General features: G+C 48.9%; 1 long non-coding RNA gene across 1 annotated transcript in view; it reads left to right on the top strand.

The window, feature by feature from the left end:
* Positions 1-17,321, top strand: part of LOC136298868 (uncharacterized) — a 133,113-nt gene extending 115,792 nt beyond the window's left edge. The window contains exon 5 of the long non-coding RNA XR_010723398.1: positions 17,021-17,321. This is a non-coding gene — a long non-coding RNA (uncharacterized lncRNA). The remainder of the gene's footprint in view (positions 1-17,020) is intronic.
* Positions 17,322-18,206: the final 885 nt, after the last annotated feature.

Below are 18,206 nucleotides of genomic sequence, written 5' to 3'. Positions count from 1 at the left end.
CAATGGTCAAAACCAAATTAAATGCTTATAAAGTTGAATCAAATCTATGAGAAAATGTGAGGTATTAAGCCTGAGGAAACTTTCCATCCATTTCTCTCTACTGGAAGGTACAAAATGCAGTTTCCTGGTGGTTTCTAATGTAACTACATTTTAGGAATACACCTGGGAGCCCACCAGATTAACGGGGGCTGCAGATAATTTTGAAACCAAAATGAAATGTTCTTCAAAATAAGGTAAGACTGCAGGTAGCTTTTAGAAGTTTCTTTCCCTAAGGCCAGGGCTAGAGGATATTTGAAATTGTATTTGAAATGGGTTTTGGTTTTTTTTCCTTTATAATGCATACCAATTACTCCCACAGTAAATGGGTCTGTTTTTAGGAGAGATTATTTGGATTCTAGATAAAGGCACAGTTCTGTGGCCGCCCCTGCGTTAGCAAAGGAACAATTCCCTGCACTGGCTCTGCCTCCTGCATGGCTCAGAGTGCCAGGCTGGGACATTGCTGCTGCAGATGGCCCCCAGCAAAAATCCCCCGTTCAAAAACGTCTCCTGCTTTCCTCAGGACTTCCACCTTGGTTTTCACAAGCAACATTTCTCACCAAGGAGCTCAGAGATTATTTCTCACCTGCTGTGTTCAGAGACTGGGACTCCCACACCATCCTCTGGGTTAAAAACCCATTCTTTTTCTGTGAGTGAAAATTCTTTTTCTGTGAGTGAGGTCAGGAGGATTGGAAACAAGTGGGGAAAAGAAAAGGAAGGGCAGTTACAGGGATGATGCAGAGAATGGATCTCCACAATTTAATTTAAAAACCCGTAGACAAACCCGATGTTAAAATGCAAATAGCACAAATCCTTTGTGGCTCCTTCTAAATCTGCTCTCAAAACAGCTGCTGGACTTTCAAGCGTTCATTGATGGAGGGAATTGGGATTTATGACTCCTAAAGAACCAACTTCCTTTTGTCTTTCAGTTAGTACATGACAGGAACAAGGGCCAGTACAGAAACAAGTAAGTTTGCTTTCTGGTTTTAATTAAGTTTGGCAAAATAAGGTCAGAAGAGGAGTGTTTGAAGTTGCCTTGGGGATTTTTCAGGCTTTTTCAGTCAAACTAATGCTAAAAACGTAAAGAAAAATACGAGATACATTTGGTCCATCGTTGTCATGGCTGTAATTGCTTTAGAATCAGCCTCGTACTCTATAAAAGAAATGTGAAAAATTTCTGTTGGCATGTTTGTGAAGTGGATTGACCCGGTGTTTACTCAGTAAAATAATTTGATGTAATCGTGATCCGCAGCTGGTTTTTAGCATTTGCAGAAGCCAAGAGCTGAAGGGGAGAAGAAGAGCAAGCAAATGTTGGACGTGTGTTAGAGGCATTAAGGATATTAAATATTTATAGCAAATAATTGTTTTTGCATTTTGGTCTCCAAATTAGTGTAGCTCTTGTGTGCTGGGGACGTGCTTTGTTTGCCCTCCTGACCTGTGTGGGTCCAGGAGCTCTCTGCACTGCCTGACACGGACTCCGGGGCTGCCCACCCTGCAGGGCCCCTGCCAAGGCTGGCCTCAGGGGTGGGAGTTTGCGTGGAGAGCTCATGGGGAGAAATCCAGTGGACAGTTCAGGAGCACAGAGCCTTGCCCAGTTCTGTGCACCACCCCGTTCCCGTCCTTCTCCCACATCCTCCCCGTCCTGTCCAGCATCTCAGCAGCAGCCAGAGGACCGCAGGCGCTGGAGGGTTTTGGTCTAATCCAACAGGGCCTCAGCCTGGCAGTGCCCGAAATCACCGTGCCCACTTCGGCTGAGCTGAAATCTGCCACAGGCTGAGCAAGACTTCAGGGCTTCGTAAAGTCAGGTTCTCAGTCAGTGACTGTAGAACACTTTGGGGGCCAAGAAGTTGAAAAGCACTTTTAAAAGATAAATGAAAATAATTTATGATCATTGTATTGGTGATAAAACAATGGCATATGCGATCTTTCACTATTCAGTCCGTCTGCATTTTACAGGTTTCAGGTTTCTGGGTTTGCAGTAGCGCACGCTCAGGTAAGCCCATCCTGAGGAGTTTCTCCTGGCTGGCCGACAGAGAAATGATGGCAGGGATTTGCAGTGACACGCCCATGCCTGTGTTCCAAGCTGAAGGAGAGGTTTTAAAAAACATCTGAGGAATATGCATGATGGTTTTTTGTTTACTCTTCAGTGCTGCTCTCTCTAAAATTGTTCAAAAGCATGTTGATATACAAAATGCATCCAGTTCTTTAAGCTCAGCTACCTAGAGGTGTTTTAGCCCATCATTCCAGAGTCTTTCAGCTTTACCATGTAGTGTTCAGTGTATTTTTATCTTTCCTCATTACACACCTTTGTTTGATAGATAATGATTATATTCATCAAAGCCCATTTTAATTAATACATCCAGCGCTTTTATTCTTAACATTTCAACCTCTTCTTTTCCTCAGACCATTTATCAGATATATCTGTCAAGAATACTCCTTGCCCACATCAGATATTATTTGAAGTCCTGCTCCAGATGCGAGAAGAACGATGTGTTTGCTCCCAGGCAGGACCGCTCCGTGGCGGCTCAGTGTGAGGGGTCACTGTGGGAGCATGGATTTGGGATGGAGGGTTGCTGTCACTCATTGCAGCCTGTGCCTTGGGGGCAGGCAGGCGCAGCAAAGGCTGGCTGGGCTCTGGATTCCCACCCTGCCCTCGCACAGGAGCCATCCCAGCTGGGCTGGAGCAGCCTCTGCCGAGATCCCGGTGCTGTTCCTGTTTGTCATTAAACGGGGTCACCAGTGTCCGTGACTCTCCCGGCAGCCTCTGTATTAAATCTGCCGTACAGAAAACAAAAGCACTGATTAGTGAGGCCTGGAGATGTTTGTCAGAGCTACAGGTGCCTTTCCTGGCTGAGGATGAAAACAAATCCTGGAAAATAAGAAGCTTCTGTTTGTCTGGAAAGGTGGGGGGAGGATTATAGATAATTGAAGGTGGGAGAACAAAACTGCTAGATCTGAAACATAAACACATTGTCTTTCTGTCCATCAGAAAATCGGTTTTCAGTGCTCTTTTTCCTCAGCTGATTTGCCTTGGGGGAAGTTCATATTTTTGAGATAACAGACTTCTTTTTACCTTGGCCGGCAGCTTGTAGAAATACGATTTTCTTCTTTAGCCACAGTACAATGCTGAGTGTTTAGTATCACACTTTTCCTCACCCCACTACCTTGTGGAGCATTGGGTTTGTTGCCAAATATACATCCAAGATTCTGGTGAGGCCCTTCCCTCCTTCACCCCACATCCAGCTCTGCATCTTCTCTGTTCTGTGCATGGAGCCAGATCCCTCCTTTTCTTCTCTATTTATTTCTCTTTGCTGACTTGCGATCACTTCCTGATTATTTAGGTTAAAATGTGCCTTTGGTTGCATAGCTCCCTCCACATGCCAACAGTTCTGTTTTCAACTAACAAATGCATAGATTGAGCTTATTGAAAAGTCAGGCACAAAATGAAAGGGTTTGGTGCTTTGCATTTGGGTGTAACGCAGCTGGGAATGATATTCCCTCCCTGTTTGTAAGTACATAGAAAAGTCTGTTTCTTGATATTGATCACATAAAATACATTTTATTGCACTGTAATTACAGATGGAGAGGCAGAGGGGAACCCTTATAGCAGAGACAATTATATTTGGAGGAAAAATATCTTTAGGACTGAAAACTACAGAATGTGGCTTAGATAGTGTGCCAATGTTCTTAGCAGAAAGCTCTGAACAGATCAGACTGGAACTCACTGAATCACTCAGGATGTTGATTACAGTTAGCCCTTGGCTATTTGTCTAAAGTAAACTTGGATTTGGGCGTGGATTTATTTGGTAATCGTAGTGGTTCAAGCAATTTATCCAATCAAGGATACTGCAAGTCTTCATCCACCACCAGATTTTATTTCTTGCTTGGATCTTTCTGCCTGATGTGACTTGAACAAAAATTTTCATAAAACCTCTAGATTTCTGTTCAGGAATGGATGTTGATCTGTGAGCTGGTCCCAGGCAGGAGAGGAGAGTTCACTGAAGCAGCAGCAGCAGCAGCACAGAATATTGTACAATCCACCTTGAACAGAAGCTGCAGCAGAACCTGTGCCTCAGTTAAATCCAATTCAAAACTTCACAAAGTTGAAGTGGGGATTAACTTGGCCACAAGTGTTGTACCTGCCTTCTGCAAAGATCTGAAAGCTTGCCAGAATTTATGCCTGGAATGGGCTTGTTATAATAATTTAAATTAAGACAAGATAACGTTTTGTACTCTGAGATGGCGCAGAGGAAAAAAAGGGGCTGATCTTGTCCCGAAGAAATTAAAATAAAATGTCAGTTAAATTAGTTAACTGCATAACCTGAGCCAGTGTGAGATGCCTCAGTGCATCTGAGACCTTGGGTGATGAGGCAGAAGCAGGCTCAGGGATCACAGCAGCCAGTCTGTCTGCAGCCCTTTGCTCTCAGCAGCAGGCAGGATATGGCACCATTTATGTTTAATCAGCCTCTTTTCTGCTACGTGTATTTCCCAGTACTTATAATTCTTTTGATTAGATTTAGAGCCAGAAATGCTCATTAAAATAGCAGGTAATTATTCACATTTTCTCATTCTCCTCTTGCTCTGCTCTCTGAATTCAGCTATGACCCTGGATTTAGCCGAGGGTGAATGTGTGCAGGATGTGCCCCGGCCGCTAAAGGTGTCCACAGACTTCTCCTGCTCCCTGGGAGCTGCAAGACAAGAGATTTGTCCAGGGTCAGAGAGCAACCTGTCCCTGCAGGCCACGGAGTTCTGGTGGTGTTTGCAAACCTCCCTGTGGGACGCCACACTGGCTCCTCACCTCAGCCTCAGCGTGGAGCCCTCTGGAAGCTTCATTTTGTGTGGAAATGGGCCTTGCTGCCTTGAACACAACTGGAATATTTTTGTGCCGTTTTTAACCCCTTTTGAGCTGTCAGTTTGTCACGAACTGTAAATTCCAGTCAGTTCTGACTGAGGTGCACTCCAGTTCCCGAGGTTTGGATGCTTCCTCACGACAATAGTTTCAGAGGTTCCATTTAGCCTTTCTTTCATCTCTCATCTGATCTCTCATCAGTTCCTAGGGGAATCGGTTTTATCGTGTTTCCAACCCTTCCCTTTCACACATCTAAAGCATCACTTTTTTCTGTTCTGAAAACCCAGCACCTGGGTATGCTCATGCTGATCAAAACGGGATAATAGAGGCGAGGGCACACCAATTAGAGCTCTGAAGAAATCACGGTGGTTTCTGTTTCCAGGAACACGCAGCACTGCTGCAGGATGGTGCCGTGATTACCTTGTGTTTAAAAGTGCTGCAGACTCTTTCAACAACTTCCTCGGGTGTTTGCCTCACACTGAATGACTCCAGTTTCATTTAAATGTAAATGAAAAGTACATAATGTTTAAATGTTTAGCAGACACACGGAGGATTCTGCACGGAGCAGAATTGCTCACGTGCTGCCTTCTGTCGTGGTTATCATTCACTTAGGCCACATCTGAAATCTTTAATCAGCTCCAGATGATTTTCTCTCTTCCTCCCATCCATGTGGAAGGTCTGTAGGAAGACTTCCCGAGAGCTTTGCCAGCTTGGCTCCTGCAGGATGCCGCTGGTTCCCTAAATCCTGTTGCAGAGCAGCTTTCATGGCTGCAGAGCAGAACTAATTCCTTCTGATACTCGCTTTGCAATGAGCACAAACCCCAACAGAGGCAGGCTGAGTTCCTGCAGTGGTTTGGGGTCCTGGCGGGTTCTGCTCAGGAGCTCCTGCCCCTTTCCCTGCACCGAACTGCAGGTTTGAGCACAAGGGCAGCGGGGAGTCCCTCAAAGCTGGCAGGGCTTTCACAGAGGCTCTTTAAGGTTTGGAGCTCACCAAAAGAAGCCTTGTCCACATCTTCAAAGCCCCCAGGACGTTCTGCTTTCTGCAGAGAAATGCTCAGGAGTTCACTGTGCCTGAGCAGTCTTTCCTACTGGTAATTTAGATACTATTCCAGGCATTCCATTAGTTTCACTATGGATTTTGATCTGCCTCATGTCTGTATTGTCTCCAGACTGCTCTTTTGTAATTAGAAAACATTTTATATTTTTTTAAAGGCACAAAAATAGGATGAGGCCAGTACTTCTGTTGCACAGACCTGTGGTACAGCGCTGCTCCTCTCCCAGTGCCGGGCCTGGGGCTGTCCAGGGGTGTGAGCAGTAACAGCTCACCTGTTCAGACCTCCTTCAGCACGGGCAGGTCTGACATGATTTGATTTCCTATGGAACAGCAACAATACTGGGATTGCAAAACAAGCTCTTCTCGGCTGTCCGAATTGGTGCAGGTTCTAGTTACAGGACCTTGCTGCAGGCTTTTTAATTCATCTGCCCCCCAGAATTCAATTTTTTTATCACCTTCAGCCTTTGCCAGTCTGGAGCTCTCCTTATTACATGTATCTGCTCAAAGTAACAAGTGTAGAAATTGTTTTTACTGCCATAACATTAAAAACAGATATGCTGAACGCTGCTGAAAGTCACATTATGTTTACTTCTCTGACTTCAGGGGATCAGTAGCCTGGGAACCCGTGAGTAGTGTGGACAATTCATTCTTCACACTGTCCCAGAGCTGTGGGCTTAATCCTGTATGTGGCAAGTTTGTCAAATTAACAGATTCTTCGGTTTTGTTCTGGCCGCTGCTAGGGGTAAGGAAACAGAGATGGAAAATCCGCCCGCGTCCCCAGGAGCTGGCTCCGGCCCGGGACAGGCTGAGGCGCGGGAGTGGGTGATGACGGCTCCGGCAGAAAGCTGCGAACCAGGTTTTGCTGTGCACGGGTTTCCCGGCGTGAGCCCCGGGTTCGTGTGTGGCCTGCCGGGCCGGTGCCCGGAGGGGCGGAATTGGCGCTGACGCGGTGCTGCGGACGCTCTCCGGGCCCTGTGCTGAGCCCAGCGGAGCTCTGAGCACCGTGCCCTCGCACCCGGCGTGTTAGCGAAAGGCGTTAGTGAATTTACTCCGCAGAGCAACTGCTGATAAATAATTCCGGTCCTTTAGGTAGTCACTGTAGAGAAGCTCCATAAATAATTACTGATTTACTGACAGCAATTTAGTTGGTCTAAGAGCCCAAGATTAATAACACACTCTGCTTGTTCTCTGGAATAATAGCTTAGGTGCCGTTTCTAAACATTATATATCTTTATCTTGGACTCTGATAACTGTCAGCTAATCCTGTCCAAAGGAGCTATGAAGGTGCAGCCAGAATGGAGATTTCTTTCATCTCAATAAATCTCTTTCCCTTAGTGCTATTTTTCGCCATAGTCAGGTTTCTAGTGAGGCAATCTTAATTTATTAGTTTAATCTGGGAAATTAGTTGCTGTAGGTTTTGGTTATATAGATCAATGGACAATAAAAAACATTTTGACTTGAGTGAGATTTCTTTCCCTTTTGCAGGGATGCAAAGAGAATACTGAAATGTTTCAGACCATTATTGTTTCAGAGACCGAAATTCAAATGCTAAAGAAACGTTTCACTGAAATCTCTGGCAAAGGGAGGTCTGTTGCTGTCTGTAACTGTGTAAGGACATCACTCATGAAAAAAGTTTAAATAAGTAACAACTGGTAGGAGTGCCCCCTCTCCCAACATTATTATAAATTGTGTTTTAAAGAAAGAAAAAAGGAAACGTTTTTGAAAGCTTGAGCTGATTTAGGAATCCAAGTCACATCACTGGTGACATGCACCGAAGCCACACCGTTGTATCATCAAAAACATTTGTTGAAAGTAATTGGGCCCTGGCTGCTATTTGAACTTTTTTTCTAGGCCTCATTTGCATTTGAGGATGTTTTAATGTCTGTGCCACCCTGATTTAGACTTTAAGACCTGTTCAATGTCCTTTGCTACTGGGCCTTCCAGCTGCCCAGTCACTTATGAAAGCAGGATTTAGCTCTTCAAATCCTTTAGACCTTGTGGTGCTTAGTGCAATGGCTTGAGAAGAATTGGAGCTGGTTACTTAAACATAGAGCTTCAGTGCTCAGCAGCATGTCACAAAATGCCTCCACAGGTGAGGCCTGAATCCCGGTTTAGCAAAAACCACCAGAGTGCTCACGGTGTTCATTGGAGAGGCTCCAATTAGTGCAGAGAGAAATTAATCAGATGCCTTTATCCCTGTGCAAATGGAGAGTGATTCTCTGCTCTGAAATGGGAAGGACCTGCAGGAGGAATTGCCCGGAGGGGAAGAGGATGCTGCGCCTGTGGTGAGAGAGCTGCTGTGCTCTGAGTGTCCCGTGTCCCTGCTGCCTGTCCCCATCCAGGTCCCCCCTAAAGGCACCATCCCCTCATGCCAGTGCAGCTCCCAGTGCCCACCCAGGGCAGCTCCCAGTGCCCACCCAGGGCAGCTCCCAGTGCCCACCCAGGGCAGCTCCCAGTGCCCAGGGGAGCTCCCAGTGCCCACCCAGGGCAGCTCCCAGTGCCCAGAGCAGCTCCCAGAGCAGCTCCCAGTGCCCAGAGCAGCTCCCAGTGCCCAGGGGAGCTCCCAGTGCCCAGAGCAGCTCCCAGTGCCCACCCAGAGCAGCTCCCAGTGCCCAGAGCAGCTCCCAGAGCAGTTCCCAGTGCCCAGAGCAGCTCCCAGTGCCCAGAGCAGCTCCCAGTGCCCAGGGCAGCTCCCAGTGCCCACCCAGTGCAGCTCCCACTGCCCAGAGCAGCTCCCAGTGCCCACCCAGGGCAGCTCCCAGTGCCCAGAGCAGCTCCCAGTGCCCACCCAGGGAAGCTCCCACTGCCCAGAGCAGCTCCCAGTGCCCACCCAGGGCAGCTCCCAGTGCCCAGAGCAGCTCCCAGTGCCCACCCAGGGAAGCTCCCAGTGCCCAGAGCAGCTCCCAGTGCCCACCCAGGGCAGCTCCCAGTGCCCACCCAGGGCAGCTCCCAGTGCCCAGAGCAGCTCCCAGTGCCCACCCAGGGCAGCTCCCAGTGCCCAGGGCAGCTCCCAGTGCCCAGAGCAGCTCCCAGTGCCCAGAGCAGCTCCCAGTGCCCACCCAGGGCAGCTCCCAGTGCCCACCCAGGGCAGCTCCCAGTGCCCACCCAGGGCAGCTCCCAGTGCCCAGGGCAGCTCCCAGAGCCCACCCAGGGCAGCTCCCAGTGCCCAGAGCAGCTCCCAGTGCCCACCCAGGGCAGCTCCCAGTGCCCAGGGCAGCTCCCAGTGCCCACCCAGAGCAGCTCCCAGTGCCCAGGGGAGCTCCCAGTGCCCAGAGCAGCTCCCAGTGCCCAGAGCAGCTCCCAGTGCCCACCCAGGGCAGCTCCCAGTGCCCAGGGCAGCTCCCAGTGCCCACCCAGGGCAGCTCCCAGTGCCCAGGGCAGCTCCCAGAGCCCACCCAGGGCAGCTCCCAGTGCCCAGGGCAGCTCCCAGTGCCCAGGGCAGCTCCCAGTGCCCACCCAGGACAGCTCCCAGTGCCCACCCAGGGCAGCTCCCAGTGCCCCGGGCACCCCGGGGTGGGGGTTCTGTGCCCCCAGAGCCCCTCCTGGGGCAGCTGGAGGAGCCCAGGCCGGCACAGGCTCAGCCCCGGGATGATGCTGATGGTCCTGCCTGCTCCTGCCTGCCTGGGGGAAGGCTCTGAGCCAAACGGGCTGCTTGCTCTTTGCCTCGATAACAAGGAGATTTTAGATTGTTCCTTTAACATGTGGCTGTTTGCAGAGCTCGGCTTTTCCTCTCAAGAGTTTTGTGGGACTGGCAGGGCACCTTCACTTGGCTTTTTCAAGTCTAGGTTGCATCTCGGTGCACCTGTGTTTGCAGAGTAACGTTGAGTTTTACTTCCTTTCCTGTTTCTTTAGTTTAAAACAGAGTTGAAAACCAGGGACTTGTTTAATGGGTTGGAAAATCTCCTCTGCTACTCTGATCCTGGGCTGCTGTGTGCCTTGTGTTGTTTTGTTTCAGGGTAGGGCATTTTCCCTGAAACAAAATTTCCCCCATCACAGAATGCCGTGTGAGGGGGAGGCTGCACTTCAGAGACACACACCTGGCTACAAAACATTGTTTTTTCACCTCACTGTTTCCATTTTTCCTGGAAATGTCCCTGATGCATTCATTAGAGACGATGGATCACTGTGGCACAGATTTGGAATAAGATTCACACCAGGAGCTGTCAAAAGACAATATTGAGATAGAGAATGGAATTCTTTTCATTTACGGGATAGAAATACTCTGAAGACACAGTGTCTGTTTTTGATTTCCACAAATCGTTTTCTTCCTCTTACATTTCCATTCTGAAATTACATTTATGTAGAAAGAACTTTTTATTTTTTCTTTTTTGAAGCAAAATGGCATCTACTGTAAACTGCTGTCTTAAGCAGTAATGACTTGCTCAGGACTCCTTGCTGCTAGCTAGTGAACCACAAATATATCCCGAGATGAGCAATTTGAACAAAAAGTTGCACATCTTTTTCTTGAACTCAGCAGCAAACTTTGACTGAAGAGGGTCAGTGCCTGTGCTTGTTCCACAAGAACATTTGAGTGTTTGACCCACACACAGAAGGGAGGCATGGAAGTGTGGGGTGATTTATTCCAGTGTTGCTTTCTTCTCCCAGGAGCCAAGTTTGATGCATAAATTTCTAGTCCATCATGAGTTCTAACAAGTGAGGAAACAGAACCCAACAAGTGACTGAATATTTTCTGGCTGGCACCATGTGTAACCTATTGCAATATTCCATTTTGTAAGTCTTCACCATTTGTGCAGTTAACCACTGTCACTTGACTCATACAGCCAAAAATTACATGGGGATGGCAAACTGTGAACATTTGTGACCAGACCTGAGCAGACAGTCTGGGTGCCAGCAGTTCCTCTGAAGGAGTTAATGAATGTCCATGTGTCAGTCAGACCCAGAATAAGGCCTGACATAAACCCCACTGAAATGCTTGGAACTTTCCCAACAAATTTACTCCATTAGGCTGCAGACTGCAGGGGTTATTACTAAAATGGGAAGGTATTCAGTTGTTTGCATTATTGTAGCGTACTATTAACTGTAGTATTTTTATCTTTGAATAATGTGGATGATGACATTTATCCAAAATGTCTTTAGCCTTCCTGTGAGACAAATCTTTCAATCCTGAAACTTCCTGCCCTGTGAACAGTCAGTACCAAATGATGAGAGCCTGATGGCAACTTGTTTTACTGCCTCACCATCCCCTGTTTAACTGGAAGGTAAGTGAGCCGAGAAAACTAAAAGCAATGAAAATGTGAGGTGGCCAAAGCAGCTCCAATTTTCAGATCATGAACGTTAAGGTGTGTAGACACACTGACATGTATCCATGTGCATGCAGAGATCTCTAAAGAGTGGCAGGGCTGCATCTAATGTAGAATTTGACTTACAGCTGGGAAAAAAGGAGTTCAGCTGAAACAGACAGCTGAGGTTACATTAACTCAATAAAAAATGTGGGGCCTAACTCAAAAAACCCGGCATCTTTTAACAGAAGTCAAGTGATTTTCTCTCATTTGTCTGGCCAGCTTCTATCAAGTTCATTACTCTTTCTTGATTAAATCTTTTCCAATGATTTCTGCCTGAATGAGGAGCAGAGGAGTGGTGGTCACCAATCACTCCTTAGACAGACTCTGACAGCAATGGATATTTCTGTTCAGCTGAATGTGAGTCTTTAATCCTTCTTCCCTCTAAGGAAAAGGGTCCCATCAGCAGCAAATATCCCAAGGGGGTAAATTCTGAGGGGAACTTTTACTATGTTTTGGCTGGCAGTATTTAGAAGATTGGAAAAATTGTTGCAAGTTTATCAGGAATATATATAATAGTGAAAAAAGGGAGCCAGTGTAATAATGCCAAACATTTAAGTTGTTACAGCCCATTTGCCTCACAGAATTTCTTTATCTAGAGGAGAACAAAAGGCAACTTTTGCCTCTTTGGTGTTTTTCTGTAACAGTTTGGTCTCACCTGAGAAAGAATGATGGGCACAAAATGAGTTGTGGCCTGAGCAGAGTGACTTACAGAAGAGCGATAGGTACACAAGGTTTTGTGGTGCACTCAGACTTCCAGACAAAGGCAAATTTCCATTTTTCCCAGAGGGTTCAGTGCTGGCCTGGTGCTCCTGCCTGTCCTGGCACTGCCCTGGGCTCTCCCTGTGGGTTCAGGGGCTGCTGCCCCGGGCTGGGGGGTGGGTTTGGGCTGTGGGGTCTGTTGTATCATCACAGGGCTCAGAGGGCTCATCCTGCTCTGGGTGTGGGTTTGGGTTCTGGGTCTGTTGTATCATCACAGGGCTCAGAGGGCTCATCCTGCTCTGGGTGTGGGTTTGGGTTCTGGGTCTGTTGTATCATCACAGGGCTCAGAGGGCTCATCCTGCTCTGGGTGTGGGTTTGGGATCTGGGTCTGTTGTATCATCACAGGGCTCAGAGGGCTCATCCTGCTCTGGGTGTGGGTTTGGGTTCTGGGTCTGTTGTATCATCACAGGGCTCAGAGGGCTCATCCTGCTCTGGGTGTGGGTTTGGGTTCTGGGTCTGTTGTATCATCACAGGGCTCAGAGGGCTCATCCTGCTCTGGGTGTGGGTTTGGGTTCTGGGTCTGTTGTATCATCACAGGGCTCAGAGGGCTCATCCTGCTCTGGGTGTGGGTTTGGGTTCTGGGTCTGTTGTATCATCACAGGGCTCAGAGGGCTCATCCTGCTCTGGGTGTGGGTTTGGGTTCTGGGTCTGTTGTATCATCACAGGGCTCAGAGGGCTCATCCTGCTCTGGGTGTGGGTTTGGGATCTGGGTCTGTTGTATCATCACAGGGCTCAGAGGGCTCATCCTGCTCTGGGTGTGGGTTTGGGTTCTGGGTCTGTTGTATCATCACAGGGCTCAGAGGGCTCATCCTGCTCTGGGTGTGGGTTTGGGTTCTGGGTCTGTTGTATCATCACAGGGCTCAGAGGGCTCATCCTGCTCTGGGTGTGGGTTTGGGATCTGGGTCTGTTGTATCATCACAGGGCTCAGAGGGCTCATCCTGCTCTGGGTGTGGGTTTGGGATCTGGGTCTGTTGTATCATCACAGGGCTCAGAGGGCTCATCCTGCTCTGGGTGTGGGTTTGGGTTCTGGGTCTGTTGTATCATCACAGGGCTCAGAGGGCTCATCCTGCTCTGGGTGTGGGTTTGGGATCTGGGTCTGTTGTATCATCACAGGGCTCAGAGGGCTCATCCTGCTCCGGGCAGAAGTCCTTGGGACAGAGGGAGGGGAAACCTCCTCAGCTCCTGAGCCAACCAGAAAATGAAACGTGCTGGCCTTCAGATAGAAGGGAAAGAAATCTTCCTTTCTACCCAGCCACCCTTCATTTCATCTTTTCCTCTTTTATCTACTTTTCCTCATGAGGCTGATGGTAAATGTTGCCTTTTCTGACAGAGAGCTGGGCTGCTCTGGGTGAGATAACAGACACGTGCTCTTTCTGCCACTCTCCTTATATAAAACCACTTTTCTTATTCTGTTTGCTTTGCTGCCAGTTCTTATCTGGAATTTGGATCATAAACCAGGACTATCTTTTTCCAGGAACGCTAAATAATATAATATCTGGTAAATTGTGAGGATTTTTTTGTTGTTCTGAATTTTATGATGTTTCAAAATAGATTGGGTAACTATTCACACCCTATAGAAAAGACAGAAATAAAACCCCTTTATCTTCTTCACTTCTGGCTGCTATGTGGACTTGTTTTAAAGTGTTGTCTTCCCTTTCTTTATTGAAAATTGGCTTTTTCTGGTAATACTGGAGTGGGTCAAGGTCTGATCCAAAGTTTACTGCTGTTCCTACCAAAATTTTTGCTGTCATCCAGAGTGTTATTTGTACCTACAATATTAATAAATAGTGTGTAAACACTGTAAATACTGCCCACAAAACTGCTCAAGAGAATACTTTCCACAGATTGGGGCATAGTTTACTGTTCCGTCTTTAAATCTCCCGACGTCTTCAGCTGCTACAGAGAAGTGAACGAATTGTGGGCTGAGACGCATCGGGGTTTGGTGCATTCCTCACGCAGCAGCTCCATCCTGTCGTGTCTGTCACCGGTGCCCGGCTCCGGCGGCCCCGGGCGGAACTCCCCGTCGGCTGGGCCCACAGGGGACACCGGGACTCCAGGAATTCGGGGCGTGGGAGCAGCGGGGTCCCAGCCGTGGCAGGAGGGGCTGCCCTGGGCAGGCGCCCAGTTCACAGCTGCTGTCCTGGCAGCTCGTGCCAGGGGAGCCCCGACACAACCCCGCAAGGGCCTCTTTACTTCTCTGGAATGCCAATGAAATTATTAATGAGAAAATCCATTTTAAGTGCTGGTTCCAGTCTGGGTTTCCATGGAGACTGCTGACCTGCTGTGGGAGCCACCCCTGGCTGGGAATGGGCTGTGGCTGATGGAAGTTCAGCAGATCACAGCTGTGCAGCTCGGAGCCAGGGCTTATCCAGATGTGAGGAATTTCAGGATCCGTTGGGTCCTTCTTCAGGTAAACCCTGGAATTGCTGCGCCCCTGCAGGTTATGAGATAGCAGAGAAACTAATGTGGAGAGCAGTGGCAAAAACATCCCAGCCAAGCCTGCCCCGAGTCAAGGGGGGACAGCAGGGCCTCTGCTGGCTTGGAGGGGGGAGATAACCTTATTAACCCAAATTTTGGGAATCTCTTCACCTTCCCCTGCCTGTGCCCATTGCACAGTGCTGAGAGCAGGGAACTGGCTTCACCCGAGGGGCTAATGATAGTAATAATAATAATAATAATAATAATAATAATAATAATAACAACAACAACAACTTATTGTTAGAAATTCAAAGCAGCCACTTCTACGTTTGTCCAGATGAGAGAAACCCCTTGTGTGGGATGTGGCATCTCCAGAGCCCCCGGATCGCTCGGGGGCCCCGTTGAGGGCAGAAAAGGAACGAGGGCAGCAGGAGGGTGCTCGGGCAGCAGCTGCCAGCCCAGCCAGCCCAGGAGGAAGCAGGAGGCTCTCAGAACATGAGCCCAGAAGGAGAGGGCAGCTGGGGCCGGGGTCAGGGCTCTCAGGAGGGCTGGGGTGGGTTTTGGCTGCTGCAGAAATCAGCCAGGACACCCCTCAGGTGCCCCCAGCCCCGAAATTTAATTGATGCTAGTCCACAGCACTTCAGGATCTCCTTCACAGAGTGTCTGGAGAGGATGTTTGCAGAAAAACTCCTGGCCAAGGGTGATTTCTGTACCCGAGTCCTCACAAATACACCTCTTACCCCCCTGGCTTTGTGGACAGCCACAAATTTCTGTTTTTCACAGAACCTCAGCCCCAGCCAGGCAGAGCAGTGTCCGTGCTAAAGGAGAAGAGGGAAATGCGGATTGCAGAAAGGGGCATTTGCAGTGTCTGATGTAAGTTCTGGCAAGACCAAGTAAGAAATGCCTGAGCAGTTAAATGAGCTGAGGAGGTGTTTGGGGATGGGAAGGGAACTAATCAGCTTAACAGAACGACGAGGGGAGCAGGACCTGTGAACATTTTTGATTGCCAGGAACGGAGCCCAGCTGCCTTTCACGTCCCAGACAAACACAGCTTCGCTTGCAATTACTTTCATTTTATAAACCCCACCATCTGCAGGGAGAGAAAGCAGAAGGTAGAAGTGGAGGTAACATAACCTCCTCCCTATGCCAGTCCCAAAATTTAATCCTGCAAAAGCAGCAGTACCTGTAGACCATGTAGGAGGCAATTGTCTGGATTTTGTGACATCTGTTCTGGTTTCACTCGAATAGATATTGCCAGGTAGGTGGAACGAGAAGTCAGGGGAATGACTACACAAGTGACGAAAAATAAAACTGTTCTTAAAGGATTGTGGGAGGCACCTAGTGGTAGTGATGCGCTTTAAGGGTGTTAATTGCCAAATAGATAATTGGAATTTGCGAGTTTGAAATGTGCTTATTTCTAAAGGTCGTGAACTAAACGCACAATTCAAACTGAAAGTGCTAAGAAAGTATTAAAATTATTTGTAGCTAATGGTCAGGTTAGAAATTTAGGTCTCGAGTTGCTAAAAAACCAGGATGTGTCTATTTGTGGAGTGAGAACAAGGGGCCACAGCTCCAAGTTCTTCCTTTCTCACTGGGAAGGTGCGATGTCTCACAAATTACAGCGCACAGGAAGAAAGGAGAGTTTAGTTCAGTTGTTTTGTGCTTCCCAGTGTGCATCTCTCGTGGTGTCATTACCGAGGCTGTTATCTGAAAAAAACAGCTCTATTAAATGACAGACTCCGATGTGGGGGAGAAGATCAGCCCTTTCCTTGTTCAATTGCTGCGCTGATGCGCAGCCGGGAGGGACAGTGTTTTCCTGCAGCTGGTGTTCACAGGACCGAACATTTTCCTAATGAGCAGACGTGATTAAGAGCTGCTGCGCAGAGTGGGGTCTTGGTTGTTGGTCATTGTGAGCCGTGGACGATGCGGGAGCTGCAGGGGCGGCGCTGGGAGGGTTTCAGGGAGTTTGCAGTGAGCTCTGCGGGTGGATCCCGGGGGGAACCTGCAGCTGGGAGCAGAGCTGCTGCCACCAGCCCCGGCAGCAGGAGCGGAGGCCTTGTCCTTGCCTCAGGGCTGGCGTGGGCAGGGCTCTGCTGCTGTGCCAGCGCTGGGGGCACCGGTGACACCTCTGAGCCCTGCCACCAGCCCTGGGGGCACCGGTGACACCTCTGAGCCCTGCCACCAGCCCTGGGGGGACTGATGACACCTCTGAACCCTGCCACCAACCCTGGGGGCACCGGTGACACCTCTGAGCCCTGCCACCAACCCTGGGGGCACCGGTGACACCTCTGAGCCCTGCCACCAACCCTGGGGGCACCGGTGACACCTCTGAGCCCTGCCACCAACCCTGGGGGCACCGGTGACACCTCTGAGCCCTGCCACCAACCCTGGGGGGACTGATGACACCTCTGAGCCCTGCCACCAACCCTGGGGGGACTGATGACACCTCTGAGCCCTGCCACCAACCCTGGGGGCACCGGTGACACCTCTGAGCCCTGCCACCAACCCTGGGGGCACCGGTGACACCTCTGAGCCCTGCCACCAGCCCTGGGGGCACCGGTGACACCTCTGAGCTCTCCTTGTTTTTTTCTTTCCTCTTAGAGATGGCAAAATATGGCAATTGGTGACACGAGTGGCTGAGAGAGAAGCCTTCACACCACACAAGAGCCACATCCCATTGACCTGTGCAGAATCTGAAACAAAAATACCCGGAGGAAGCATTCTACAATCAACATAATATTTTAAGTTGTCTAAACCTACTATATAGGGCCCAAGTTGTCCAAGGAGATTTGCTATTTGCCTAATTTGGGATACTTCTAGGGGGTAAAAACTTGGCTTGGTTTTATTCTGCATTTTCCTCCAGAATATTGTGAGCATGAAATAAAACTGGGGTTTTGCGGTGGCGGTGTTGCTAATGGTGCTGCAGTTTTGGTGTGGTTTTGTGTGTGTGTTTTGGTCTGGGTTTTTCGGTCTTGAACTGTTTTATTCTCATTGGTGAGTAGATATCAGCAAATGCTTAGCTTGGAGAATGTTTAAAGTGCCCAGTCAAGCCTGATTTAATTCCGTGACAACAGGAACTGACAGGGGTGACAGAACATTTCAGTTGCCTCTGGGAGACTTAATGAGAGCCCAGGGCAGCTCCCTGGGGATCGCCCTGAGCAGATGGAGCATCCCTGGGGGGATGGAGAGGCAGAGCTGCTGGGACAGCTCAGGGACAGCTCAGGGACAGCTCACACACATCCCTGCAGGAGGGCAGGCAGAGCTCAGGGACAGCTCACACACATCCCTGGGAGGGCTCAGGGACAGCTCACACACATCCCTGGGAGGGCTCAGGGACAGCTCACACACATCCCTGCAGGAGGGCAGGCAGAGCTCAGGGACAGCTCACACACGTCCTCGGGCTCAGCGGCTCTGCCGTGTGTCAGCACCTGGGGAAGATGCTGATGTCAGGGCACATTTGGTGTTGTAATCATCCTTGACAAGATGAAATACGGCCCCTGAATTCCGCGAACATATGGGATTGCTGAGAAGGAAAATGGTGTGAACAAGGGCAATTATAGCAATAACTATCCATGACACACTACACGAGTCAGCCAAGCGTAACGCAGATAGAATGAAAATATTTTTAAAGGCAAACATGATGTAAGCCAGTGCCAAAATGACCAAATTTATTACTCTGTCATGAATGATAAATGTTAATAACCTCTGTGTTTCACAAAACAGCAAGAAAGGTTTCTTTTATGTACGCCTTGCCACATGATTTTACAAGATACGAGGGGAAGGTTTA

This window comes from Chamaea fasciata, unplaced genomic scaffold, assembly GCF_029207755.1.
Source record: "Chamaea fasciata isolate MVZ Bird 193981 ecotype frontalis unplaced genomic scaffold, bChaFas1.0.hap1 SCAF_18, whole genome shotgun sequence".
Lineage (NCBI taxonomy): Eukaryota > Metazoa > Chordata > Aves > Passeriformes > Sylviidae > Chamaea > Chamaea fasciata.
Note: the sequence above shows the minus strand (reverse complement) of the source record. Positions and strands in the feature narration are given on the sequence as shown.